Source organism: Globicephala melas, chromosome 6, assembly GCF_963455315.2.
Source record: "Globicephala melas chromosome 6, mGloMel1.2, whole genome shotgun sequence".
In the NCBI taxonomy this organism is placed as follows: Eukaryota; Metazoa; Chordata; class Mammalia; order Artiodactyla; family Delphinidae; genus Globicephala; species Globicephala melas.
The window spans coordinates 13,155,939-13,183,506 of record NC_083319.1 but is presented as its reverse complement, the minus strand read 5'-3'; the positions used below and the strand labels follow the sequence as shown (position 1 = coordinate 13,183,506).

At 45.2% G+C, this 27,568-nt stretch overlaps 1 protein-coding gene across 23 annotated transcripts in view; it reads right to left on the bottom strand.

Moving 5' to 3' along the window:
- The window catches only part of TTLL11 (tubulin tyrosine ligase like 11), a 265,307-nt gene that overhangs the window by 101,886 nt on the left and 135,853 nt on the right, over positions 1–27,568 (bottom strand). Inside the window, exon 1 of one of the 23 annotated variants that reach the window (XM_060300506.1) lies at positions 25,559–25,905. The exons of the other annotated variants lie outside the window; for them this stretch is intronic. The gene's annotated coding sequence lies outside the window, so the exon portion shown is untranslated. Of the gene's footprint in view, positions 1–25,558; positions 25,906–27,568 lie in introns of those variants that run through there. 23 annotated transcript variants of the gene reach the window in all.

Genomic DNA, 27,568 nt, shown 5'->3' with positions numbered 1-27,568 from the left:
TAGAAATCTTGTTATTTGTAGACAAAGACATAAACACATACACACACACACAAGGGGGTTCCTGGCAGCACTGTTTGAAATGTGGAAAAGTGGAAATAATTTAAGTCCCCATAATCAGGGGATTGGTCATAAAAAATATGTTAAGCCCCCAAAGTGGAATATCACTCAGGCCATAGAAACGATATCTAGATCTGGATTTACTGACACTAAAGATGTTTTCACTATATTGACAGGTAAAAAGAACAAGTCATAGAATGACACGTGCATATTATAATACATAGCCTGATTCCACTTTTATAAAAATTGCAATAACAAAATGAATTTAAATGGAGGTTAAATATCACATTAAAAAGTTCGGAAGGATGAAAGCAAATTGATTCCAGTGGTCATCACTGGAAAGTAGGGTTGGGATTGAGGGAAAAGCTGAATGGGAAGATTTGCCTTTTCAGTTTATGCACTGCACATATTGTTTAAGTTACTTACAAGGAAAAATTATTATTACTTTTATAATTTTTAAAACACAGAAATAAAGAAAAATAAAAGCCTGGATAGACAGTGGTTATACAAAGCAGAATGAAGGAAAATACAGAAAACAGAAAACTTCATTTTGATTCTGGGGGTCAGGGAAGGATTTTGGAGGAAATGCCTTCTGAGCTGAGTCTGAAAAGATGGCCAGAAATAAGAAGGGAAGAAATGGCATCCCAGCTGAAGGAATCATGAGCTCATGTGAGCCCAGAAGACGGCTAACTGTGTTAGAATTTGATTTGTAACTGATGACAGTCAGACAGTTGGAAAAATTGTTAGGAAACTTAATCTCCAGTTAAGATTCTTATTACTTTATTTGGACAAACCTAATTTCTCACCAGGTAAATATCTCTTACTTGGAACCTAGGCAGATTTATTTTGGGGTTGAGAAGCTCTTGCAGACATGATTGACGGCCCATCCAAGATCCATTTCCTCCCTTCCCTTTTCCTAACAGAACTCACATTCTGTTTAGGTAGCCATGCTCTTCTTCAAGGCCATGTGCTTCAGAGGAGGCTGAGCCCAGACAGGTCCATTCCCCTTGTCAATATTGGTTGAAGCTTGGGACAGTGACCCAATTCTGGCTAATAGGATGTGATGAGAAATCTACTGGGGGGCTTCTGAGAAAGGTTTCTTCACTCTTTAAAGACACATGAATAGGCGTAGTCCCCTTTCCTGTCTTGAGATGCTGCTGTTTGGGGATATGATACCTGAGACAGCCGCGGCCATCCTGAGACTAGGAGGGGAACAAACCCGAGGACAAAGCCACCGGGCTGCAGATGGACGAACAAAAGGATGGAAGGCCCCTGGGTGTTCAGTGCCCATGAAAGCCCCATGCTAACCAACTTCAGACCTACCTTAGCTTTTGACATCTTTTCATGGAAGGTAGTACATTTCCTTGTTACTTCTGCCAAATGAAGCTGGGTTTTCAGTTGCCTGTAGCCAAAAGCATTCCAGCAAATTCTGAAAGGTTCTTTCCAGGGACAGGATCCAACCACACATTTATTCAAACAAATACTTTCTCTTGTGTGCCAGAAGTCAATTTTAACTGAAATAAACACACTCACCTTTAAAATCTCCTGGAACTGAAGGTTGTACAACGGTGCGAATATACTTAACGACACTGAACTGTATACTTGAAAAGTCGTTAAAATGGCAAATTCTGTGTTATGTATGTTTCACCACAATAAAAAAAGAAAGAAAGAAAAGCAATCCACAGAACCTGGTGAAGCAAGCCTGAGTCAGGGGCAAGAATGAGTATAATCTCTAACCCTTACATTTCTCATTGCTCTATAGGAGATAAACGGCACTTAAAAAACCCACTAAAAGTAAGTTCTGCCCATGTAATGGAATAATATGAGGCCATTAAAAAGATACGCAAACACTTGTGTTTTGGGCCGTGACAGAGTGATAGCAAACTCACACTCCTGTCCTAGACAACTATGGAACGAGGCACATTTTTTGAGGAAGTGTTTTGAGACGTGGGACAGCAGGCAGTAGAGGCCTGTGGTCTTTGAGCAAAGGGAAACATGAGGTGAGGCCCAGGTACCCAGTCTTCAGCCTGTAGGCACTTTATAAACCATGGGCCAGAGGTGTAGAGAGCACACCTCTGAGCTGCTGAAGCAGAGATCAGCATCCGGGGAGCTGAGGTGTCTGGGGAGGAACGAGTCTTCGTATGGGATGGGGGCAGGGGTGCTCCGAGCATCCTTGGTTGAGGGCTGAACATGCAGGGTGAAACTCCGCGAGGCCTAAGAGAGCGGTTGCTACAGGGAAGGGCCCTGCACACGGGTCACAGAGTGATGGGAAATACCAGGGTGGAGGTGGGGAAGGTCTACGCCACTAGAAACATGCTCCGCGAGAGTAGCAATCATCATCTGTTTTCATGCTTGATGTATCCCCAGATTCCAAAACGACGCATGCACATGGGAGATGCTTAATATTTATTTGTTGAATGAATGAATGAATGAACAAATGGTGCCACCCAAGCCGGGCCTGGGGCAGATGGCATTGAGGACAATATAGATGCTCTCAGGGAGCTCAGCTGGGGGAGGGACCTGGCCCTCAGGCGCCAGGGCCGAGCCACCTGGGAGTGGAGAGGCATCATTTGGCATAATTTAAAAAACACATTCATTCATTCACTCATTTAACTTGATTTCTTCTATTACCCATCTTGTTCCCAAAAAGGACACGAAATAATAGCCCAACACTGGAAATAACCTGTCGATGTAGAAATAGATTGTGGTACATTCACATAATATAATTCCTTACAATAATAAAAATGAATGAATTCCTGCTACATGCAACAACACAGACGAGTATCACCAATGTAATGCTGAGTGAGAGAAGCCAGAGACCAAAGAATTTATATTGTCCCACTGTATTTATATGTAAAGTTCAAAGACAGGCAAAAAGGACATAGGGGGTGAGAAATCAGGATGGCCGTTACCTATGGGGAGGTGGCAGTGGGTAGTGACTGGGAGGGGCCTGTCCGGGAAGGCTCAGGTTCTGGCAATGCTCCATGTCTCATCCTGGACTTGGTTACCCCAATGTGTTTACTTTATGATAATTCATTGAGCAGTACATTTATAAATGATGTACTTTTTCCTCTATAAACGCTATGTGTCAATAAAAATTGTGTCGATTAAACTGGAATATTTTACAAAGATCAGAAGTTAGACCAAATGATGGAGAAAAAGGGGGGCTAATTTAATGCATTATAAATTTAAGAGTATCCGTTTTTGTGTTTCTTAATAAAATCAATATTAGACAACTTTAAAGATGGCAATTCTAACTTCAGGAGTTTCATCTCTTTGAAATACTTTAAAACATTGTGGGTTTTTAAATCGTATGAAAATACACATAACATCTACCATCTTAACCGTTTTTAAGTGTACAGTCCAGTGGTACGAAGCACATTCACACTGTTGTGCAGCCATCGCCACCATCCATCCCCGTACCTCTTTTCCTTTTGTAAATCTGAAACTCTACACCCTATTCCTCCCAACCCCCTGGCAACCACCATTCTACTTTCTGTCTGAGATTTGGACGACTCTAAGTACCTCCTATAAGTGGAATCAGACAGTATTTGTCCTTTTGTGACTGGCTTATTTCACTTACCATAATGTCTTCAAGTTGCATTCCTGTTGTAGCATACTGCAGAATCTCCTTCCTCCTTAAGGTTGAATAATATTCCATTGTAGGAATATACCACATTTTGGTAATCTATTCATCGGTTGATGGACACTTGGGTTGCTTCATCCCTTTGAAATACTTTAAAATATTGGTTTTAGAAAAAAAGAAACACATACATGTTCTTTTTAAAAAAGACTATGGGGCTTCCCTGGTGGCGCAGCGGTTGAGAGTCTGCCTGCCGATGCAGGGGACACGGGTTCGTGCCCCGGTCCGGGAAGATTCCACATGCCGCGGAGCGGCTGGGCCCGTGAGCCCTGGCCGCTGAGCCTCTGCGTCCGGAGCCTGTGCTCCGCGACGGGAGAGGCCACAACAGTGAGAGGCCTGCGTACCGCAAAATAAATAAATAAATAAATAAATAATAAAAAAGACTATGGAGTGACTTACAGGGATAGATGACAGACAGGTGGATAGATAGATAAAATGCTTTCTTTTTGTTTTTTTATAAATTTATTTATTTTATTTATTTTAATTTTTGGCTGTGTTGGGTCTTCCCTGCTGTGCTCAGGCTTTCTCTAGTTGCAGCAAGCAGGGGCTACTCTTTGTTGCGGTGCGCGGGCTTCTCATTGTGGTGGCTTCTCTTGTTGCGGAGCACGGGCTCTAGGTGCATAGGCTTCAGTAGTTGTGGCACACGGGCTCAGTAGTTGTGGTTCGTGGGCTCTAGAGCGTAGGCTCAGTAGCTGTGGCCCAAGGGCGTAGTTGCTCCACAGCATGTGGGATCTTCCCAGACCAGGGATCGAACCCGTGTCCCCTGCATTGGCAGGCGGATTCTTAACCACTGCGCCACGAGGGAAGCCCTAAAATGCTTTCTTTAAATAGGGATCGACATGTAAATAGGGGTAGATGAAGAGCCTGGGTAGCATCAAAAGATAAGGTTAAGGATGAAGTAAGCACAGAGAGACACAGGCTTCCAGGGTCTGCACAGGTGCTGGCAGGAGTGGGGTAGTCACAAATTTGGCCCCAAGCTTCCTGATAGCCAAAGGAAAGAGGGACACAGAAAAGCTGAAACATGCACTTTGACAACAGATGTTACAATACAGAAGACATACCAGTTGCTCAAGGAAAAGCCCAGCTTTTCCTGGAACTGATGCTGGAGAGCAATTTCTCCCATGGTGAGACAGCAAGTGATGTAGGGCGTGATGTCCTCAACAACATCCCAACAATAACACAAATGGTGATATCAACGATAACATTACCAGCTGACACCTCAATACTATTGAACTATGTGCCAAGCGCTGTTTTAGGTCCTTTACACATACAACGTAAATTTAAAATCAACGCTTCTTGGACTTCCCTGGCGGTCCAGTGGTAAAGAATCCGCCTTCCAATACAGGGGACGCAGGTTCGATCCCTGGCCGGGGAACTAAGATCCCACATGCTGAGGGGCAACTAAACCCGCGGGCCACAACTACTGAGCCCACGTATAAATATATAATAATAAACAAAGTAACAATAAATAAAATCAATGCTTCTTCTAAAGTCTCTCACCGCAGGTCAAGTACCAAAGCAGAGTCAAGAAAGGCAGGTGGAACGATGGTATACAAGAGTAAAGCCTTCTGATGGTTTGGCTTGGTCCACTGATCTAGACCCATATCCTTCTAGTAAACTATTAGGGACGTCACTAGGCAGCAAATCACTGGGATGTAGGCAGCCTATTTTGCAAATTTGGACCCAAGCTATTTTCTTCCGTAGTCAATCAAACCAAAGGGTAGGGTTGGAATCCTTTTCTTAAGTTGATGTATCTAAGAAGATTTGTACTTGAAGAGATGGCCACCCCATCTCAACAGGAGTGGGCCGAGGGAGGATCTGTGGCCAAGGCCAAGATTTCCCTCTGGAAACTGTTGTGGGTCTGCTGGGACACAAAGACCAGTAGCTAAGATTATAGCCCCCGTGTGTATGCCACCAAAACAGAACCATGGTCATTTCAGGCTCATGCATGATATGAATGTAAGCAGCCCCATCATAGGAGAGGAACTGTTCTCAAAGGAGGAAACCCTCACCCAATACAAAGGGCCCAGGACCCCTTTCCTGGGGAAGGTAAGGAGAACAGGACATCCAGTTAATATGTGAACTGCCTGTAAGGCATGCTCACGCTTTTGATTTACTTTGATTTCTGCCAACAAATTTCTCATAATCTTAAAATGTTATCTCTCTGTTGTTACACAAGGGATAAATTAAGAGAGGCTAATTTGTTTTCAGTTGTTTACTCATCCAAATATCTGCTGAGCAGGAAGAGGGAGCTCCTAGTGGAAGACCCTTGCTGGTTGTACGCAAAAAAAAAAAAAAAAAGTTAAATCAGATATACTTCTTTCCTTCAGGGAATTGAGTCTAATTCACTGGTTCCTTCTTTCATTGACTCAACAAAACATTCACTTCACACCTTTTTTTGGTGCCAAGATTTATTTATATCACAAGGCACGCTGGATCACGTGCTGGGTTGAGGCATCACCGGTATCCTAAGGGCACTTGGGTATGAAGGAGTAATTAATCCAGGTAGGGAACAGAGGGGATTATCAGAGAGAGCTTCAAGGAAGAGGTGACATCAGAGCCAGACCTTGAAGGATCAGTAAGATTTGTTTTACAAAAGAGCTCGCCATAGGATTCCTCTAAGTAACAATTTTTTTTCCTAGTGTCTTTCTATTACCCCTGGACTGATTTACACACCCTTTCAGAAGCACAGCTGTTGTGTAAATTAAACCTCAGTAATCCCTCCCCAGGTTTGAGTCCCCCTTAGGAGGAATTCCAGCACCTGCTGATTTATTTCTGTGTACTTTTTCAGCACCTTGAGAATTTCAGCTTTAGTCATCGAATTAGGAGGCACTCCGAGTGGGGATGGTGAGGCAAAGAGGGAACAGGGGATCAAAAATAGAGAGTGGGAGCAAAGCAGATGGACGAGAAGGGTAGAGAGTCCTGCAGCAAAGCCTGGGGCCAGGTAAAGGGAGTAATCCTAAACTTTAGATGTTCAGGGCTGCCTCCTCAGCTGGAAGGAAGGAGAGCCGAGAAATGGATAAGAGGGGCTGATGGTCTGCCCTGGAGAGCCGTCTCTGAGCCCACGGAGGAACCCAGGGAAGCCGGACACCCTCACACACTAAGCCCTTTTTGTCTGTGTTCCAGGATTCTGAGATAACACCTTTAAGGAGCTTAGCAAGCACCCTGGCAGACAGTCCGTGCTCTCTAAACTTCAGCTGCTGCTGAGGGTAACCGGCTGAGTGGAAACAGCTGTGTATTTATACTGACTGGGGTAATGCTAATCCTTAGGAAATATCCTTCAGGCCAGCGTTTCTTGCAAGATCCCTGAGTACTCCTCAAGGATTTTACCCTTCTGTTTTCATTTTATTGAAACTCTTTTTAAAAAATGTAAAACGAGTATGTTGCTGTCCCCCGATTTCCTCTGTTTGCACTTAAGCTAGTTATCTGTAGCCTTGGAGCCAAGTAATCACCTCAACTGTTGAGTGTTTCATGTGGCCTTTCTCACTGGAGTTCCTGAAAGTATTCTTGGGACCTGGGAGTCCTCAAGTTTGCAAGATGCTACATTCGACCAGTAACCACCTTGGAAGCAAGCTAGCCTAGGGCCAGTGGAGACATAGAGCCCACAGGGACATTTCAGTTCCCCTGGAGTCAGCAGAAAGACCTTGTATGCTAACTGCAAGTTTGTGACTTTCCCTATCACTATCACAGGTGATGGCAGGGGCTGCCAGAGGGTTTCCAGAAATTAGTGCCCCAAACAGGTACCCATTGCTGTGTATTTGTCAAGTAGGGTCTGTAATCACCTCTGCCTGGTCACATCCAAATAAGGGTTTTCAGGATTCGGGGCAAAGGGTTAATATCTGTGCTGAGTGCGTATGTGTGTGTGTTTGTGTCAAACCTCAAAATCCCAATGGCTAAATGGACAAGAGATATAGGCAGATAATTTTCCAAGTCCCATAAAATAAAATATAAACAGTAAACATAAACAGTTACCTGGAAACACGTTCATACTCATTAACCGAAGACATGTATATTTAATGACCTTCTGCACCCTAAATCGGCAACTAGTCGTATAAAGGCAGCATCTAATGCTTTGCAGGGGAGGGGGCACACACAGGCACGAATGGTGGCAAAGATAGTGGTGACAGCCCTTCGGAAAAGCAAAATCTCGCACTTTGCAGCAAGATCTTTAAAGATAAGCATTCCCTTGGACCCAGTCATTCCAGAGCTGGGTTTTATTCAGAGCAGAATAAAGTTGACCACCACATAAGCCTCCAGTGATAGGGGAAATGGAGGTACAACTTCCCCCTGGAATAGAATCTAGTCACTAAGAATGATCAGGAGGATGGCATAGTGATGTGAAGGAAAGCTCAGGCCATACCGTCACTTAAAAATCGGCAGAGGGGGCTTCCCTGGTGGCACAGCGGTTAAGAATCCGCCTGCCAATGCAAGGGACACGGGTTCACGCCCGGAAAGATCCCACATGCCGCAGAGCAACTAAGCCCGTGCGCCACAACAACTGAGCCTGCGCTCTAGACCATGCACCTAGAGCCCGTGCTCCACAATAAGAGAAGCCACTGCAATAAGAAGCCCGCGCACTGCAATGAAGAGTAGCCCCCGCTCACCGCAACTAGAGAAAGCCCACGCACAGCAACGAAGACCCAAAGCAGCCAAAAATAAATACATAAAATAATTTTTTTTTAAAAAAGGAAGAGTTCAAAGAGTTTGTACATGACAAGAAGATATTAAAGGCTCACCCGTAAGTCGACAGAGTCTAGAGAAGCAGTAACTTTGTTGGTAGAAGTTGGGGTTGGAGGTGGGGTTTTTTGTTTTTTCATTTTTTTCAAAATTTTGTTTTTAGCGTTATTTTAGCTACTCGGGGCTCAACCTGGTCTGTCTGGCTCCAGCTGGAGCTTTCTTTCCGGGGTCACACAGCCTCCCTTAGCTCTTGGGAAGTGACACTCTCATTTTGGTCCTTAAGTGAGAGAATTCCTCCTTCAGTGGCATTTGCTTTCGTGCTAGAGTAGCGACTGGTTTTGCACAAAGTCTTCCCAGACAACTCTAACCCTAACCCTAACCCTAACCCAGCTGGGGTTGGCATCCACCTCTCCGGCTCCCAGTACTGGACACAGGGCCTGGCACGTAGCAGGTGCTCAGCACCTAGCGACGTCATTGGATTGGACCCTAGAATGTTTCCTCCCTTCCCAGCTCCATAATGGTGCTGATTTCCAAGGCGGGGCAGGGAGGGGGGCAGAGACCAAGCTGTGGGTTTTTTTCTCCATTTCCTGAGTTCCCTGAGTGTTGTTTGCTGGCTTGTTTGTTTTCATCATAATGTAAATTCAGAGTGAGAAGATGCTGAGAAGCAGCCTTTCAGAGGAAAATGAAAAAGCCTTGGCAAATCAAGACACGGGGCTGGGGGGACAGGTGAGGGTTCTGCAGGGGAGGACAAGAAGTTTGAAAAGTAAACAGAAGACGGCAGGTGGAGGGAATAGCTTTGGGGAGAGCCCTGATGGGAAGGCAGGAGTCAGAGTGAAATTGGGCGCTTCCAGAAAGAGGAGAGAAACAACAGGCCCAGGCAATTTCCCGCCGAAATACCTGTGGGGATAACAGCCTTTTTTTTTCCGTTTTAACCTGGGCAAAATCGTCAAGCCCAGCTACTTTTATCATCTGAAATTCTTTCTGGACATTTCCTCCAACTCTCCCTGAGACCGCCGTGTGTTACAAGGGGCGGAGCGCTCACCAAAGTGTCTGAAAGCAGGTGTGGAGGCTCAATATGGTGAAACAAATATTGATTTTGTTTCTTTTCGACCTGTTTTAATCCAACTGTATTGGATCCTGTCTTATGATAAGAATTCTCTCTCATTATGATGAGAAGACCAGGCTCGGCTGCAGGAGAGGCGCAGCGAGACCTGGGTGGTTGGCTTATCTCTGAAAGCCTCTTTTTTCTGCATCTCTAATATATCCAGCAGAATTTCAGTTCCAATCTTCTACCGTGGCATTTCTGAAGGAAAGACCGAGGCACCGAAGAACGTGACAAAAGAGGCTGCGTGGTTTTCCCCCAAGGCTGGAGCTTAGAAAAAGCTATATTTTTAACCCAGAGAAAGTGACTCTGTCATTCCGTGCAGGTTGGCCGCTTGGAGCCCAGGGGCTCAGCCCCGGAGCCCGGGCTCCCAGGCCAGGTGGGCGGGCCTCCCACAGCCCACCTCTCTGCCAGCCTCACCGGCCTCCTGGCTGCCCTGTCTGCCTCATCCCGACAATCCTCACCGTGTTCTGGACACGCCAGGTGTGTTCGTGACTCAGAGCCTCTGCTCTGCCCTCCCCTCTGCCTGGGCCACCCTCTTCTCTTCCTCTCGTAAACACCTACTCATACTTCAAATTCAAGGGATGCCTCCTCTGGGAAGCCCTCCGGACACTCCCAGGCAGAGCAAGCTGCTTCCTCCCTAGGTGCCCAGAGCTTCCTGTACCAAGACTCTTCGGGGGCTCCCTGGCTGCCTCTGGTCTTCTGAATCTGTGCACAGAGCCGAGTCCAGGGCCTGGAGCAGCATCTGCTCAGGGCAGGGCGGGCTTGTGGAACGAATGAATTCCCCGCTCCCCTCCTCCAACCCCGTCCTTTGCTGAAGATCATCACCCATTACGGGGAGGGAGCCTGGCATCCAGGGCCTCTAATCTCCGGATGAAAGGCACGGGCCGCTCTTCAGAAGATAAAGCATTCATCTTTCCTTCCCATTTTTCTTGTGCCACGGGAGCTCTGAGAATCCTGTCATATCAATCTCTCAGGTTCTGCGTTCCTCTCAAAAAGATACCAGTTTACCCATGTGAAGGCTCTGAGGTGATTTTGTCTCTTGAGGGTTTTTTTAATCTTTAGAACCATAAGGGGATCCTGACACACACTTTGAAGTTCCCCTTCACACACGCCTGCCAGGAAGTAGCCACGATGTTTTAGATGTGAAGCAGCTTCAGAGGGGCCCAGGTCTGGGGTCCACTGCCAGTAACGGCCCTGTGCTGCCCCCCGTCCCATTTCCAGCAGAAGGCGTGGGGCAGAGAGAGCCAGATGCTTCGAAACTCTCACTGCTGCCCACGTGCTCTCTTCACTGGGTCCCTCGGTCTCTGCTGGCCTACCTGTGGTTTAGAATCTGAAAACAACGCCTCCCTTCTCCTGTTCAGTGCCATCCAGTTTACTAAGGAAATACTATGTTTATTGATTCCTTTCATTCTCAGCATCACCCCACGATGGGAACAATAGCCAGCATCTACTCTGTGTCAGCTGGGTACCAGGTGCCAGGCTGTCACAGAAAGGAGTTTCCCCCCACACCAAGCCCTCCGAGGGGGCATCCATCGCCTGTCACACGGGCCAGGAATCTGATGCTCGGGGCCAGGGGAGAAGCAGCGTATGTCCCATCTCAGAGCTGGTCGGCGGACGGTGTCCCCCTGCCCAGTCACCCTGCAGCCTGGCATCTCCCCCCAGTGGCTCTTTCTCCTCCAGGCTGGAGCAGAAGCTCTGGGATCAGACAGACTAGGTTCTGGGTCCTACCAGTGTAGCTGGATTTAGGCACACCGCAGCATGTCCCAGAGCCTCAGTCGCCTCACCCATCGGATGGAGAAAACAGTAGTGTCTCGCCCTACAGCACTGTGGTAGAAATTAACTGAACTAGTGCTTGGAGAGCTCGCAGCAGTGTCTGACACAGAGCATATGCTCTGTGTGTCTATTTATGCAGATAGATAGCCAGATAGACGCTGGATAGATAGACAGATAGACAAATAGAGAATAGGTAGGTAATAGGTACATAAATAGATAATATATAGATGATAGATAATAGATAGATGGTAGACAATAGATATTTTTATTGTCATTTTTATTGTCACTCTTTACACCTCCCCCTGGAATTTGACCTTCACAGGGACAATTTTTGCTCAGCAAATGTCAGCACCATGATCCTCTACAAACTGCCTCTCCCTGAACTCTGACCCAACCCTTTAGATCATTAGGTCTCAGAAAAGCATTGATGGAGCTCCTGCTAAGGGCCAGGCACAGCACTGGAGTCGTATGAGGTCCCTTCCTTGCCCCCAGGAAGTTCATTGTCTGTGGGTGAAAAGGATATGTAGACCAATAATTGGGGGGCAAAAATAGTGTTACAAGAGCACAGAAAATGGACAATTTTTGAAGCTAAGCGAAGGCAGGGAAGACTTCTGCGGGCTATGGTCGTGCATAGGACCTTGATGGAAGTTGAGGAGTCAGCTGGGCAGAGCTGACTCCAGTGTTGCAGGAGTGCTCTGAAGACGAGGAAGAGCAGCGGCAGCGCTGGGTCGCCATTTACCAGCATCTGGTACTACAGTCGGGGTGACTGGGAGGTGGTGGGAGGTCACGTGGAGAAGGTGGCAAGACCTGGTCACGGAGGCTCTTGTATATCCCGTGGAACTGGGTTTGGATCTCACTGTGGCGGCCAATAACCCTCAAGACTTTGGTGTGCTTAAGAAGTCACCCAAGGAGCTTATTAAAATGCATGTTTCTAGCCTCAAACCAAGAGACTTCGATATTATCGAATATGTAGCCAGGCGATTTCAGTGGGGATGCTCCAAGGGCCACAATCTTCAAGGATCACAGCAGATGATCAAGAACCACGGAAGGGGGGGTGGGTAGAGAGGGGCATGGGATACATGGTGTCTGTGATTTAGAAAGATCGATAATTCTGTTCCAGAAACACCTCTCGATCAACCGCTCCCTGGTAAGGACTGTAACTTCCAGAAAATGTGACGCTACTTCTTTGCAGTCATGACAGATGCTCTTTAAAACTTTTATTCAATTTTATATATACATACAACATACATTTGTCACACTAGTATAAAATGACTCATGTCTTTTCATTTGGACAAAAAAAAAAAATCTTTAGCCTACTAGAGACAATCTCTGTGATTTCTTTTTTGCGGTAAGCAGGCCTCTCACTGTTGTGGCCTCTCCCATTGCGGAGCACAGGCTCCGGACGCGCAGGCTCAGCGGCCATGGCTCACGGGCCCAGCTGCTCCGCGGCATGTGGGATCTTCCCGGACCGGGGCACGAGCCCGTGTCCCCTGCATCGGCAGGTGGACTCTCAACCACTGCGCCACCAGGGAAGCCCCAACCTCTGTGATTTTCAGTAGAACATGCACTTTCAGACAATTTCAACTATCAAAACATAGCCTCCAAACATGAAGCGAGCCCCAGAGGGCCCAGAACTGCAGAGAGTTTCCATAAAATTCAATCATTTTGTTTTAGGAGAGCCAGGGGCATTCGTAGCTTCCCTCCTGGCCAAGGAGTGCATGTGGAAGATGTGATGGGGGAGGACCGCAAAGAAAGTTCAAATCAGACACTGGTGCTACCAAGCAGAGAGGTTTATGGTGCTACAAGCTCATTCACTCACTCCTTTAACAGTTGATTAGTGGGTTCTCTGAGCTCGTCCTGTGCAATACAGACAAGGTCTCAGGGCAACAATTCATTAGAATGAGACAGACAGGAAGAAGGTGCTCTGGACAGGAAGCACGAGGCAGGCTCTGAGGACCCACACTGTGCTCCTCTCCAGCTGTGTGACTGGGACTCTGCCCCTTAAGGCATTTGCTGAATAAGGGGGTGGGCTTGGGCAGTAAGGTCCTACGGTTTCAGTTCAAAATGATGAACCTAATTCATCAAGAAAATGTTTAATATCTACTGTAGTTAAGAAAACAAATGTGTGTAAGCCTTTGAAAAGATTTCAAATTTTCTGGGACTAAACCGTTGAATTTTGGAGATTAGTGACATGTGTATCTGTCCTTTGAAACGAATTCACTTACAAGGACTATTGCATTCCCCAGATGAGAGAAATGGGAAGGCAGGAAATAAGAAATCACAGAATTGGAGCTCTAGAAGAGTTCCTGATCTAATTCCATCAGCTGAGAAAACTGAGGTTCAGGGAAGCCAACTCTGACCACACAGTAAGTTCAAGGCAAAAGAGAAGTAAGCCGAGGTCCCAGCTGGACCAGGATGAAACTCCACGGTGCACCATGTCACTGTGATTTCCAGATTGTGGGGTAAAACGTGCAGTAGCAGTACCTGGGCTCAAGGGGCGAGAGAAAAGCGTTCAGATCTTCAAGATACTTCGCCCCTAGGAGCTCTTTTACTCAAATAGTTTGAGGACTTAAGAAAATAGCCCAAAGTGATAATTTGGGGGAAGTACAGACACAAATTGGTTCATTTTCTCAGTTACAGGATTATAAAACTATGTTCCACATCTCATCTCAAGACATGCCACTCAAAGATAAAGTTTACAGGTGGTGAGATTAAACTCAAGCCCACATCAATCAGCAGCAGAGAACACTTGTCCTCAAGGACCCCCTGCTGAAGAGAGAGGAAGTGGCCGACCAGGGCCAGCCAGCTGGCCGTCAGTGGCAGAATCTTGGGCCAAGGATCAGAAGGGCCAGGGCTCCTAACCTCCCGGGTCGCTGCTGTCACAACCCTGCTCATGGGTTAGAGGCATACTGAGATGTGGACGCCTCAGCCCTCAAGGCCCCAGGCCACTTACCCCAGTGTGGACATGGCCAAGACGCGCCAGGGAGTGGAAAGGACAACTATATGAGGCGGACAAGGGCTCAGCCTGTGACCCCTCAAGTGGGCTCCGGCCAGCAACTCGCCTCTCTCCCCTCATGGGTAAATTCAGAATGAATACCACCTCTGCACCCTGCAAGGTGGCGTGCGGATAAAAGGAGACGGGTGCGTATAAACAAGCAGCACGGCGTCCGGTCTACAGTGAACAGCAGGGAGCAAGTCAGAGCCTGACTGTGTTGTCGGCAAGCCTAGGTTCAAGTCCCAGGTCTGTCGTTCAGTCAGGTGGTCCTGGCAGTCACTACGTTTCTCTCTGCTTTGATCTTTTTTTTTTAAAGTTATTTATTTGTTTGTTTATGGCTGCGCTGGGTCTTCATTGCTGTGTGCAAGCTCTCCCTAGTTGTGGCGAGTGGGGGCTGTTCTTTGTTGCGGTGCGCGGGCTTCTCATTGTGGTGGCTTCTCTTGTTGCGGAGCACGGGCTCTAGGCACGTGGGCTTCAGCAGTTGTGGTGCATGGGCTCAGTAGCTGTGGCTCGCGGGCTCCAGAACGCAGGCTCAGTAGTTGTGGTGTGTGGGCTTAGTTACTCCGCAGCACGTGGGATCTTCCCGGATCGGGGATTGAACCCGTGTCCCCTGCATTGGCAGGGGGATTCTTAACCACTAAGCCACCAGGGAAGTCCCTCTGCTTTGATCTTTGCATCTTTAAACTGGAGCTGTTACGCTATCCACACCTCACAGGGCAGTTGTGAGGATAAATTTATATATAAATGCCCATCTCCTAGCACAGACTCTAGCACATAGCAAGTGCTCATTTAATGTTTTCAGTGGATGACAGCCATCAACATTAAAAGTGTTATAATCCCTCGCTGCCTTTCTTCCAAGTAACTGAATTTGTACTCAGCTTTACACAGTCAGGAGACGGGAGGCACTCAAAGAGGGAAGCCCAGCCAGTGGGTTGGAATCCATCTAATTGCTGGTTTCACTTTATTCTACCATTAATTGGTAACACGGCAAGGTTCAAAGACCTAATGATTAGTATTAGCTTTCCCTGTTGGGTGAGGCCGGCTAGCTTCCCACTCCACCTGGCTCAGCCTTTCACGAAGAAATCGCCTGAGCAGCAGCTGTCCCATTTGTCAAACGCTGAGAGCACTCGGTAATGATCTAATGCGCTCGGGGCAGAGAGCACATGCTAATAGCACCAGGCCGCCGATGTCCTCGGAGACCCTCGCGGGCATGCAAACCTCTCCCAACAGACACGGAGGAAGCTAAGTGGCTGAAAGGTTAAAATTAGCTGCTCTCTTACTAGACTTCTTGTTGGAGGAGGAGTCATAGGTTCTCAAGTTTCACGCTCCCACACCATCCCACCCCTGCCTTTCCAGCCTATAATATTCAATCCGCCACTTCAGATAGAACTAAAACGTCCGTGAACTGTAAACAATTTGGCAAACGTTGGAAATAGGCCTCGAAACACGGCAGAGGATCCTCTTAGAGGGCCTTGTCCCGTTGGACTAGGCCACCTCTCCCACGCCTCGGTCCAGCTGCCCGTTTTCCAGAGGGTTCCACTGGCGCCACCGCACTCTCAGCACAGAAATTCTGGGGCCAGTCCTGGCTCCTCTCTTGCCATCCCCCTGTGCAGCTTTTCTCAGTGATGTCTGCACACTCGGAGGGCCTCCTGTTCTCTCCTTTCTTACAGCCCGTGTCCTGCATGTTGAGTCATAGGGTCTAGTGTGCTGGATATTCATTTGTCTCCACTACAACCCTGTGAGTTCCTGACCTTCATATTCTCCTCATCTGCCTCCACCCTGGTCCAGGAGGACGGTAGCAAAGGGCTTGGCACCAGGTGTATGTATAAAAAATATATAGATACACATATGTAATGAGGTTGACCCTTGAACAACTTGGGGGCTAGGGGTGCCCACACTCCCAGCAGTGGAAAATCCACGTATGACTTATAGTTAGTCCTCCATACACTAGGTTCCTACACATCCCCAGATTCAACCACCATGGATCCTGCAGTACGGCAGAATTTACCATTGAAAAAAATCTACCTCTAAGTGGACCCTCGCAGTTCAAGCCCACGTGGTTCAGGGTCAGCTGAATGACTATCATTCTATATTGCACCCAGTGTTTCCAGAGATTTAAATATTTGGTTTCCAAAGACACTGTACTCTTCTTTGGAAACACGGGCTTGTTTTCTCCCGCACCTGTGTCCCTCCTCGGTTGCAAGCACAGCCGGGGAGGGCACCAGGTTCTCAGGATGCATCTGGATGACAGTCTTAGGGCAGGATGAGCTTTAGTGAACATCCAGCCCGTTCATTTCACAAATGGGAAAACCAGGTCCCAGGAGGAGAAGAGGCCCCGCATCATTAGCCCCCAGAAGCCTCATTCCCAGACCTTCCTCACCGACAGCACCGATAGCCTAGGCTGTTACAAAGGCTTCCTTAGCAGTTCAAAAAGAAAAGCTTGTCAAACCTTTCAGAGCAGGACGGCAGGCTGATAGATCTAGATAACCCACTTTTTTTTCTTTGCAAAGAAAAATCGAATAATAAGGCTAATTCCCTCTGATCCTGAAGATAGGTGAGGTCTGAGTTTACACTTCAAGGGGTTGGAGCTCAGAGAAAAGATGATGTACCATTAAAATGGGAACTTTGGCAGGTACAAAAAAATAAGCATATACTTCAGGGATTTGGAACTACAAGAGGCAGGAAAATCGGCCTCATTAATGACAAAATGCGGATGCTTTTCTTCCTGAGTTGAAAAAAACCACAGAGTAAATTACACCGGAGCGTGTAAAGAAGGATGTGAGAACGCTCTTAAAAATGTATGAAGTCTCAGGGAAAAGATTGATCAGTTGGCTCCCTTAGCATTGAAATGTCAGTTAGTTCTTCCTCTCTTTTGTATCAGACAAGTGGTGATCACTGGAATACAACAGACAACTGAGGAGGTGGTACTTTTAAAATAGGTACAAAGGGGAAATGACAAAGGAGGGACATAACCAGAATTTAAGTCTGAAGGCAAGAGGAAAAGAACACAGACGAAATACATTAACATGGAGCCTATGGGAGGGAGGGAATCAGAATGGATACGATGGCTACAGGGAAAGAGAAGGCCTTCCTGAGCTGTGATGGTAAGAGTGAGTAGAGGTTAATAAGAGAATATTGGAGAATAGGGAACAGATACATTTTAGGCAAAAGGAAGTGAATGTGCAAAGGCCCCAGAGGCAGAAGGGAGTCAGGCTGGAGGAACTGATGAAATGATGGGAAGAAGATAGTTTGGAGAGAGCTCAGGGGATATTAGCAATGATGTAAGGAGAGGCTAGAGATCTGGATCTCTAGATCTAGGGTCTAGATCAGTGGGTCTCAAATTCTGGGATCTCAGGAGTCCTTTATCTATCAATTTACCATAATAGAAACTAAAACAGACAACTTTAAAAACTATTCATTTAAAAATAGCAATTAGTAAACTCATTACATGTTAATGCTAATAACATTTTTTTGTGAAAAATATTTTTTCCAAAACATCACCAAAAACATAGTGAAGGAGTAGCATCGTGTTAACGTTTTTTGCAAATCTCTTCAATGTCTGGCTTAATGAAAGATAGTTGGATTCTCCTATCTGTGTCTACAGCGTCTGCTGTGATAGGTTTGGGGTTGAAGTATATGAAGGGAACCTGGCACACACCAAGATCTTGTCAAGTGGCGCTTTCTTAAAGGTCAGTCGCAATGTGGAAGGCAAAGCCAGATCAATGAATTTTTCATACCATGTCAGGAAAACCTATTGATCTATCCTACGCTGCAAGTGGATCTTCTGCTTATGCAGAGTTTTACACCACCATGCGTTGGACATTTGGAGAATACTGGTTTATACAGACCTTCCAAATATTGTGCACTCATTATATGAAACCAGAAAATTGCCTTCCTTAATAGTGCCACTGATCTCACCAGAAAAAAAAATCTTTAAATACTGCAAAGCTGTTAAGCTCATGGTGGCAGATACAAGTTTTCTAAAATTCTAATCTTTTGCATAAACATTCTAATTTTATCATTGGCGGCCAATGCTGTTGGTTGTTTTCCTTGAAATGAGAAACTCACTTCTTTTAGTTTCAAGAACATGTCTGCCAAATGCCCAAATCTGAATAACTGTAGTTTGTCTGCCGATCGTTCCTTCAATGAAAAAGAACCTTCCAATCATTCCACGACACAAGGGGTTAGTTCGGCTTGTAACCCAAACAATCACACACAGCAGAATTGCTTTAAGCTGACTTGCCATCTTGCCACATGGAATATTAAAAAGAAGCATACTCAAGGGCTGAGATATAATTAAGTTCATAATGTGTACTGTTTCATCAAGGACTTTCTTAAGTGATCCTGGTTTTTTTGTTCATTTGCTTTAAACTGTGAGCAAGTAGGAGGCAGTGGAGAACACACTGACAAATATAGTTCAGTGCCACTGTCTTCAGTAGTGCTAAGGAACCAGCAGTTTTACTCGCCACTGCTTTTACACCATCACTGCAAAAGTCAACACGATGAAAAGCAAAGAATATCTTGGTATTATGATGATGACAGTAGTTCTGACCCTGCGGGTATCCTGAAAAGACCCTGGAGAACCCTGAGGCTCCCAGGACCTTCTTTGAGAAGTACTAGTCTAGACTAGACCACACAGAGCCTTGGCAGGCATTTAAAACGGTTTTATCTGTAGCCCATGAGAAAATGAAAAGCCATGGGAAGGGTTTTAAGCAGGAGCCTAAACCAGTTAGAGTTGAGTTTTGAAAGGATCACTCGGGCTGAATAACATGAATGGAGAAAAGATCAGGTGAGGGGAAAATAAGTTATGAGACTCTGAGAGTTAGCCAAACTAGAGAGAATGGTGACTTGGATGAGTTCTAGGAGGCGAACTCAAGAAGAACTCAAGAAGACTCAAGAAGAACTCAAGAAGAACTCAAGAAGACTCATTGAGAGTTCATGGGAAACGCCATGGTTTCTGGCTTAGGTACCTCGATGAACTGAGAGAAGCGCTCAAAGAAATCAAGGCTGTAACGCACAGAGTATGGTGCCTGGCTCCCAGGGAGAGCTGGGTGAGAGCCAGCCGCCCACACCTGGACGGAGCGCCAAGTCTCCAAAAGTCTCCAGGTACACTGACCCATACTGGCTATTCTGAGAAAAGTGGCCTCAGGTAGTAGTAACTTGTATAATTGGTGACTGGCTGAGACTGAGTGAATTACCATACAAAAGTAGAGAACAAATGTATGGACACCAAGCGGCAAAAACAGGGGTGTGGTGGGGGGAGTGGGATGAAGTGGGAGATTGGGATTGACATATATACAGTGTGATATGTATAAAATAGATGGCTAATAACCTGCTGTATAAAAGAGAAATAAAATTAAATTAAAAAAAGAACAATATGAAATAACTTAAAATTGAGGGGGAAAAAAGACGAGACATATGATAGAGAAATGAAAAAAATTATGGAAAACAATATAAAATGATTTTAGAAAGGCCTTAAACATATGAGATAATGTTCAAGTTCACTCAGAATAGTTAAATACAAATGAAACTACACTGCAATCCATTTCTCGACTATTAGAGCATCAAAACTCAAGATCAGCTGGCAATATGCTATGTTCCCCAAAGCTTGGGATAACAGGTGCTCTCATACATTGTTAGTGGGACTGTAATCTGATGGAATCCTTGAGGAGGGCAATTTGGCATTACGTGGCAAAACTATCTGCAGATCTATCTCTGAGCAAGCAACTGCACTGTTAGAAGGTTAAATTTATCGTATTTAGGTTAATGGTGTATGGTAAACTTTGTACTATCCTTTGATATAAAAATAAACCTCAACAAGTCTAAAACAAGTTAACAAACAGAAAAATAAAATAAAATAAAATGCCAGCAGTTATTAGTTTGGATTAAGCTACAGAAATTTATTTACTTTTGTGAATAGGTAAAGTAAGCATAGAAAGATGTTTTTAAATGGTGATTCTAAAATTATTGGAGAAGATATATCCTCTAAATATTTTGATTAAAGCCTCTTTGAAGTCTTTAAAAAAAATAAATAAAAATAAATTTAAAAATTAAGAAAAAACAAAAGATACCTGCACAAAGGATGGTTTGGCCAACACAGTTAGACCCTCCCTGCTTGAAGAACCAAAGGTAAGAGGCTGGAGAGCAGCCCAACCATCAAAGGCTCACAAGAGGATATATAATCCAGACCATTAGTATTAGTTGGGTTGTAGAAAGAGAGACGACAAGATTCTACTTTTCTCCTGCCTTCCGAGGCCCAGGTGCTCCGTTTCTAAGGACCCCAGCTCCCGCACGTGCCAGTAAGTAAGGGGTCCCATCAGCCCCAAGTCCTCTGAGACTTGAAGCCAAGCCGCCCTCACACAGGTGTGACAGGCAGGCTCTGGCTCCCCCCTTTCCTTCCCAGAGCAGGCTCATTGTAGAAACGTGGAAAATACAAAAAAACTTAAAGAAAAAATTAAAATTATCTATAACCTTACTTATAGATGACTTAAGGGTCATCACTCTTAGTGTGTTTCCTTCCCATACATTCTATGTATGTACACCATACATTTTAAAATGAATTGGCACGATATGCAAATACTTTTGAAATATTTACATCATCCTATAGGCTTTTTATAACATAGCAGTAACACCTAATATTATCATTAAGTGAAATCTGCAATCCTTTCTCTGCTCCCTCCTCTTCAGACACGCTAGGCTGTTCCTCTGGGTCTTCTGTATGATTTTAAATTCCTGTAACAACACCTCTATATGCCAATAAGAATTTGGATTTAAACCATTCCAGAGAATGTCATTCCCTTCCATCTGCATGGTGTTTTACATTTATCAAAGCTCTTTTACATATATTAATAAAAAATCAACATTTTAATAATATTCTACTCAATATTTCCACATGCTCCTATAACATCTGTCAAATAGTAATAATAATCTATCTCATTAAGCAATTCTGCGGATCAAATGGGAAAGTGGACATGGATAATAAAACGATGACAGCTCTTTTTGGTTGGCTCTCACTATATGCCAGATGCTGTGCTCTGGACTGTATAGCACACGCCTTCCGATGCGCTCTATGAAGTAGATGCTATTATTAGCTCACTTCAATAGAAGAAGTTAACTGGGTGCTTTAAAATGTTAAGCAACTTGCTAATAGTACACAGTTAGTACTTGATGGAGCCAGAATTTTAATCCAGATTCATCAGACTCCAAATCCTGGGCTCTTGGATCCCTGCTGGGCAAGGGATTTGCAAACAGTGAGCACGAATCATGTGACAGATTCCTGGAGTCCAGGGACTCAGCCTTTCCCCACCCTACTCTACTGGCATTTAGTAGTTGCTTAATAAGTGGAAGCCAATGGAAGCAAAAGACAGACTCAGCGTGAAAAGCATGAAGAGATGGCCCTCCCTGCAAAAAAAGACAAGGCAAACCACAAGATCCTGAAACAAGTATGTTTCAAATAATTAAAATTTCAAACAAAGGAAACCAAACCAGAAGGGAAGAAAAACGATTAGGAAAGAAAAAAATAATAAATTTAATGAAAGAACCAAAGAGAATATCTGGGAACAAATGCAGTAAAGATGAAAAAACAACATATCACTCACTACCAGTGATTACCGTCGGCTTGCAAGGATGGTGTAAAATAACCTGATAAAAGATGTCTACCAAAACCCACAGCTGACATCATACTCAGTGGTGAAATGTTAGAAGCATTCCCTTTAAAATCAGAAGCAAGACAAGCCTTCCATAATCGTTAGAGCAAAAAGACGTTTAAAGAGAAATAAAAAGTATTAGGACTAGAAAGGAATTAGGAATTAGAATAAAACCACCATTCTTAGCAAACAAATAATAAGACCAATAAATTCTTCTACATAAAATAAAATGAAAAACTTCTGTTTATTAAAAGGCAAAGTAAAATAACGTAAAAGACACACTACAGCTTGAGTGAGCGTAAGTATAACCCATATAACCATCAAGGGGTTTTAATCCAAACTAAATAAAGCATTTCTACAAATCAGTAAGAAAACAGAAATGGCAAAGAATATGAATAGGTAATTCATAGAGGAAGCAATGCAAATGACCCCAAATCTATGCAAAGACCATCAATCTCATTAATGATCACAGGGATACAAATTGAAACAGTATGACACCATTTAATATGTATTAGATCAGCAAACGTTAATAAGTTTAATAACCAAGTGTTGGCGAGAATGTTGGAAATGGGGCAGAAGATCTAAATAGACATTTCTCCAAAGAAGACATACAGATGGCCAAAAAGCACATGAAAAGATGCTCAACATCATTAATTATCAGAGAAATGCAAATCAAAACTACAATGAGGTACCACCTCACACCGGTCAGAATGGCCATCATCAAAAAGTCTACAAACAGTAAATGCTGGAGAGGGTTCGGAGAAAAGGGAACCCTCCTACACTGTTGGTGGGAATGTAAATTGGGGCAGCCACTATGGAGAACAGTATGGAGGTTCCTTAAGAAACTAAAAATAGAACTATCATATGATCCAGCAATCCCACTCCTGGGCAAATACACAGAGAAAACCATAATCCGAAAACATACATGCACCCCAGTGTTCATTGCAGCACTATTTACAATAGCCAACACGTGGAAGCAACCTGAATGTCCATCAACAGAGGAATGGATAAAGAAGATGTGGTACATATATACAGTGGAATATTACTCAGCCATAAAAAAGAACCAAATAATGCCAGTTGCCGCAACATGGATGGACCTAGAGATGATCATACTAAGTGAAGTCGGGCAGAGAAAGACAAATACCATATGATATCACTCGTATGTGGAATCTAATCTTAAAAAATGATACAAATGAACTTATTTATAAAACAGAAACAGACTTAACAGATAACAAAAACAAACCTATGGTTACCAAAGGGGAAACTTGGAGGGGAGGGATAAATCAGGAGCTTGGGATGAACATACACACACTACTATACATAAGATAAATAATCAACAAGGATCTACCACATAGCACAGGGAACTCTACTCGATATTCTGTGATAACCTGTATGAGAAAAGAATCTTGAAAAAAGAATGAATACATGTATATGTATAACTGAATCAATTTGCTGTACACCCGAAACTAACACAACATTGTAATCAGCTACACTCCAATAAAATGAAAATTTAAGAAAAAGAATGTTGGAAATGGAAATAGTCCTACAAACTGGGTGGGGGTGTAAGTTAGTGCCATCACTTTGGGGAGTAATTTGTCAATATTCATTCTTTTAATGAATGCTTACTGACCATTTACCAGGTACTGCTGTAGGTACTGATACAAGGGATATAGCAGCAAGCCGAACAGGTAAAGTCTGATGTTAGAAAATGACCAGCAACAAAGAAGGTGCCTTTTTCCACTTCTAGGCGCCAACCTCTGAGAAACTCTTGCACGTGTGCAGGGCTGTTCACTGCAGCACTGCTTGTAACAGCAAAGATGAGAAGCAACCTGTCTTCTCCTTAGTAAGAATAAAGTAACAAGAAAGTGACAGATAAGCTGTGGTTTATTAAATGAGATATCATGGAGCAGCTGAACCATATGGATCCAGCATAGATCCAAAGTCATCATATTGGACAAATAGCAGAAACGTAATGTTGAACAAAGAGGCTAGTTGCTAAAGCATACAAGTAGAATATCATGTATATAAAAATTGATAGATAACATAACCATACTTATGTACTGTTTACAAATACATACATGCATTGTGAAAGTAAAAAAACACAGTGGTTCCTGGGGCCAGGGATGAAGGGGAGGAGAAGGGATGCCGTATCTGTAAATGATTTCTTTTTTTAAAAAAGAGAGATCCGAAGTAGATAAGACAGCATTGTTCACATCTGCAGAATCTTGGGAGTGCATAAATATCTACTGTTTTCTGAATGCTTAAAATATTTCATAATAAAAAAAAATTTTCTTAGTTTCGTAACAGAAAAGACAAGACCAATCTCCAGCCCTAGGCCCAGCCCCTGGGTGTCCCCCGCTTCTCTTCTCGGACCAGCCCAGCCTGTGCTGCTGGTCAGACCCCCCGCAGACGTGGCGACAGCTCTGAAAAGCAGTTCATCAGAGCAGGCTCTACTCAGCACAGGGGAGGATGAGGGAGCAGTGGGCAGAGGGAGGCAGCGGCGTGAGCTGGTGGGGATGAGAGGTGAGTGCATCTCTTTCACTACCTGAGAAGGTAATTCATCTAGAAGGGACACTGGCCTTCCCTCCTGCACCCTTCCAAGCAGGCTGGCTTGCCTCCCTTCCTTACTGGGACCTGACAACCCGGCTCATTCTCAGGTTTTCAATGATGACACAGGACAAGTATTTAATCCAGTCTCAAAGCCCAGATTACCAGCGGAGAGCTTGTAACGGCTATGTTAGATTTTCCGAATATGTGTTTGATTGATGGTCATAAATCCTATTTCTAAATTCCATGAAATTGTATGCTCAATCCCCCTCTGTTCCCCATCTCTCCCTCCTTTGGAGTTCTACCCATCTGTGATCCATGACCTCCTCTCTCTTGCCTGATTTATCCGTCTCCACGTGCCCACACCCCATCAGCCACGATAGGAGAGGTAAATGCTTTCTCCAAACAGTCCCCAGGGTCAGTGCCTGATTCAGATCTCCTTGGCTCTCCCTGGATCACTGCGACACTCTCCTAACTGGCCTCTGCTTAGATTGGCATCCTCCCCTTTTCTCCCTGACATCCTTCAAGGCCCCGGTCAAATGTCAGCTTCCCTGGAGATGCTTCCCGACTCCCCTGGCACAGGGAGACACTTTCCCCTCTGAGCTCTGACAGCAGCTTGGACTATCATCCCTTATCACCTTGAGTTGATTTCATTGTTTCCAGGCTACCTCCACCCAAGCTGCCTGAGATCTTACTCCTCTCTGGATACCCTTTGTGTCACCACGAGGTATGAAACAGGCTCCAATAAAATATCAATATTTGATGATTCCTTCTTCTTCTATTTCATATAAACTGGAAATATAATTTTAATTAGATGACTAACTTCTTAAAACACGATTCACCATCGAACCCAGAAATGTTGGCGAAAGGTAACAGGAAAGCTGGAAGCTCCCCAGAAGCCCAATTATGGCAGGAGCAGGCTATATTTGGGAGCCAATTAATCTCACAATGTTGAAAATTAATGCATTTCAGATTCTGACATTCACACTCATTTTTCTGCATTAAAACATTTTTACTGTGCTGAGCCTGTCATTATCTTACTCGTGTGTTCAGAAGAGCTCTCGTGAAAGGGGGACCACAGGATTGCCAGATACAAACGGTGGCTTACTCCTTACCTTCTAAAATTGCAGTGGATTTTGAGAAACTTTCAAGTCACATCCATCACAAAAGTGAGCCCTGGATACCAGAACATGCCTTTGCACCGGCTTCTGCAAGAAATGGAGGTAGAGGCTGCTTTTTCCCCTCTCCTCTCCTCTCATGCTCACCACGCTCTGCCTGGCGGATCTCATCTTCCGCAATGGCCCCAACTACCCCCGATGCACTGATGGCCATGAAATTGGGAGTGACAGTGACAAGGATGACAACAGCCAACATTTACTGAGCGCTGACAGCGTGCCAGGCGCCCTGCTAATTTCATATGTGTGTATCTCTCATACAATCCTCTCAATCTGTAGTGTAGGCGCTGCTAATGCCCCCATTTTAAACACAGAGGAAACTGAGGCTGAGTACCTGGTCCTGGCCACTCAGCTGACTGAGCGGAATTTGCACACCTGTGGTCTGGCTTCCCAGCCCGTGTTAAAATGCCTCTCGTCACGGGCTTCCCTGGTGGCGCAGTGGTTGAGAGTCTGCCTGCCGATGCAGGGGACACGGGTTCGTGCCCCGGTCCGGGAAGATCCCACATGCCGCGGAGTGGCTGGGCCCGTGAGCCATGGCCGCTGAGCCTGCACGTCCGGAGCCTGTGCTCCGCAATGGGAGAGGCCACAACAGTGAAAGGCCCACGTACCGCAAAAAAAAAAAAAAAAAAAAAAAAAAAACCCTCTCGTCACACCTCTCCAAAAGCCTCTAGACTTGTTCGAACTGCAAGTCCCCCAGGTAACTTAAAGTCAACCTGTCCCAACTAACAACATTGCAAATCAACTAAACTCCAATAAAAATTTTTTGAAAAATAAGAATACAAATTGAACCAAAAACTAAACTAAAATAAAAGTCAACCTGTTCCAAACTGGACTTCTTTCCTTCCCCTGAAATCTATTCTCCCGGCTGCATTCCTGACCTCAATTAATCACTTCACTCTCAACCCCAGCAAGAGTGAGTCCTCCAACTTCACACTCAGATCCCAGTGACCCCGCCCCGGTCTGCTGAGTCGAGCCAGGCAGGGTCTCTGGTTGATTCCCCTCTCTCCAGCTCCACTGCCAAACGGCTTGGGTCAGGGCGCTTATTTCTCATCTGTCGACTGGCCCCACAGCCTTCTAGCCCTCACTGTCCAGTACATCATGAGGACTGTCCCCCAAGAGATATTTGTGCAATACAGGTCGGCGACCCCATCTTCCCAGGCTCCACCCCAGCGGCTCAGGCCAAAACCCGGAGCATCCTCGACTCCTCCCTCCCTCCCTCCTCCACCGAAGCCAGCAGGAATCCTGTCAGCCCTGCCTCCAAGAATGCTCCGGCCTGTCCTGGGCTGCTTCCAACCCTCCTTTCCAAATTCACCTCCTGCCAACTTCCCACCCCGCCCATGTTCCAGATCTCTGTTTTGCCCGAACACAGTTCGTGCTCTCATACTTCATGCCTTGCACAGTGGCTCCCTCTGCCTGCTACCTCCTCCTTCTCTGCCTGACGAGCTCCTCTCCTTCTGCAAGACCCAGTCTAGTGCTCTCTCCTTCGAGAAGGTGCATCCGAGGACCCCCAGCATCTGAACTGTTCGTGTTCCCACAGCCTTTCATGCCTGTGCTACAGAACACAGGATGGATCATGGTAGGCCCTTGGCATCGGCAGTCCTGAAGGCCTGCTAGGTAAGGTCGTGTGAGATCGGGAGATGAGAATCCCGATCACACGGCTGTCACCAAGATGAAATGAGATGACATAGGGAAAGCACCTTGCATGACCTTGAATCACCCTTTCCCCGAGGCAGGTGTGAATCAGCAAGTCACTTAACTAGTGAATGGGTCCAGCTGACCAATGAGCAACTGGTTCATTTCTGTCTAAATGTAGTCAATTTAAGGATTCACAAATGTCTCTGGAAATGTTCCTCGTGACCATCAAGGGCCAACTGTATTATAAGTATCTGTGCATCCTTCTCTCCTTTCTCAAAGACAGGGATGGAGCCGCCCAGCTTTCCTTCTTAGGTA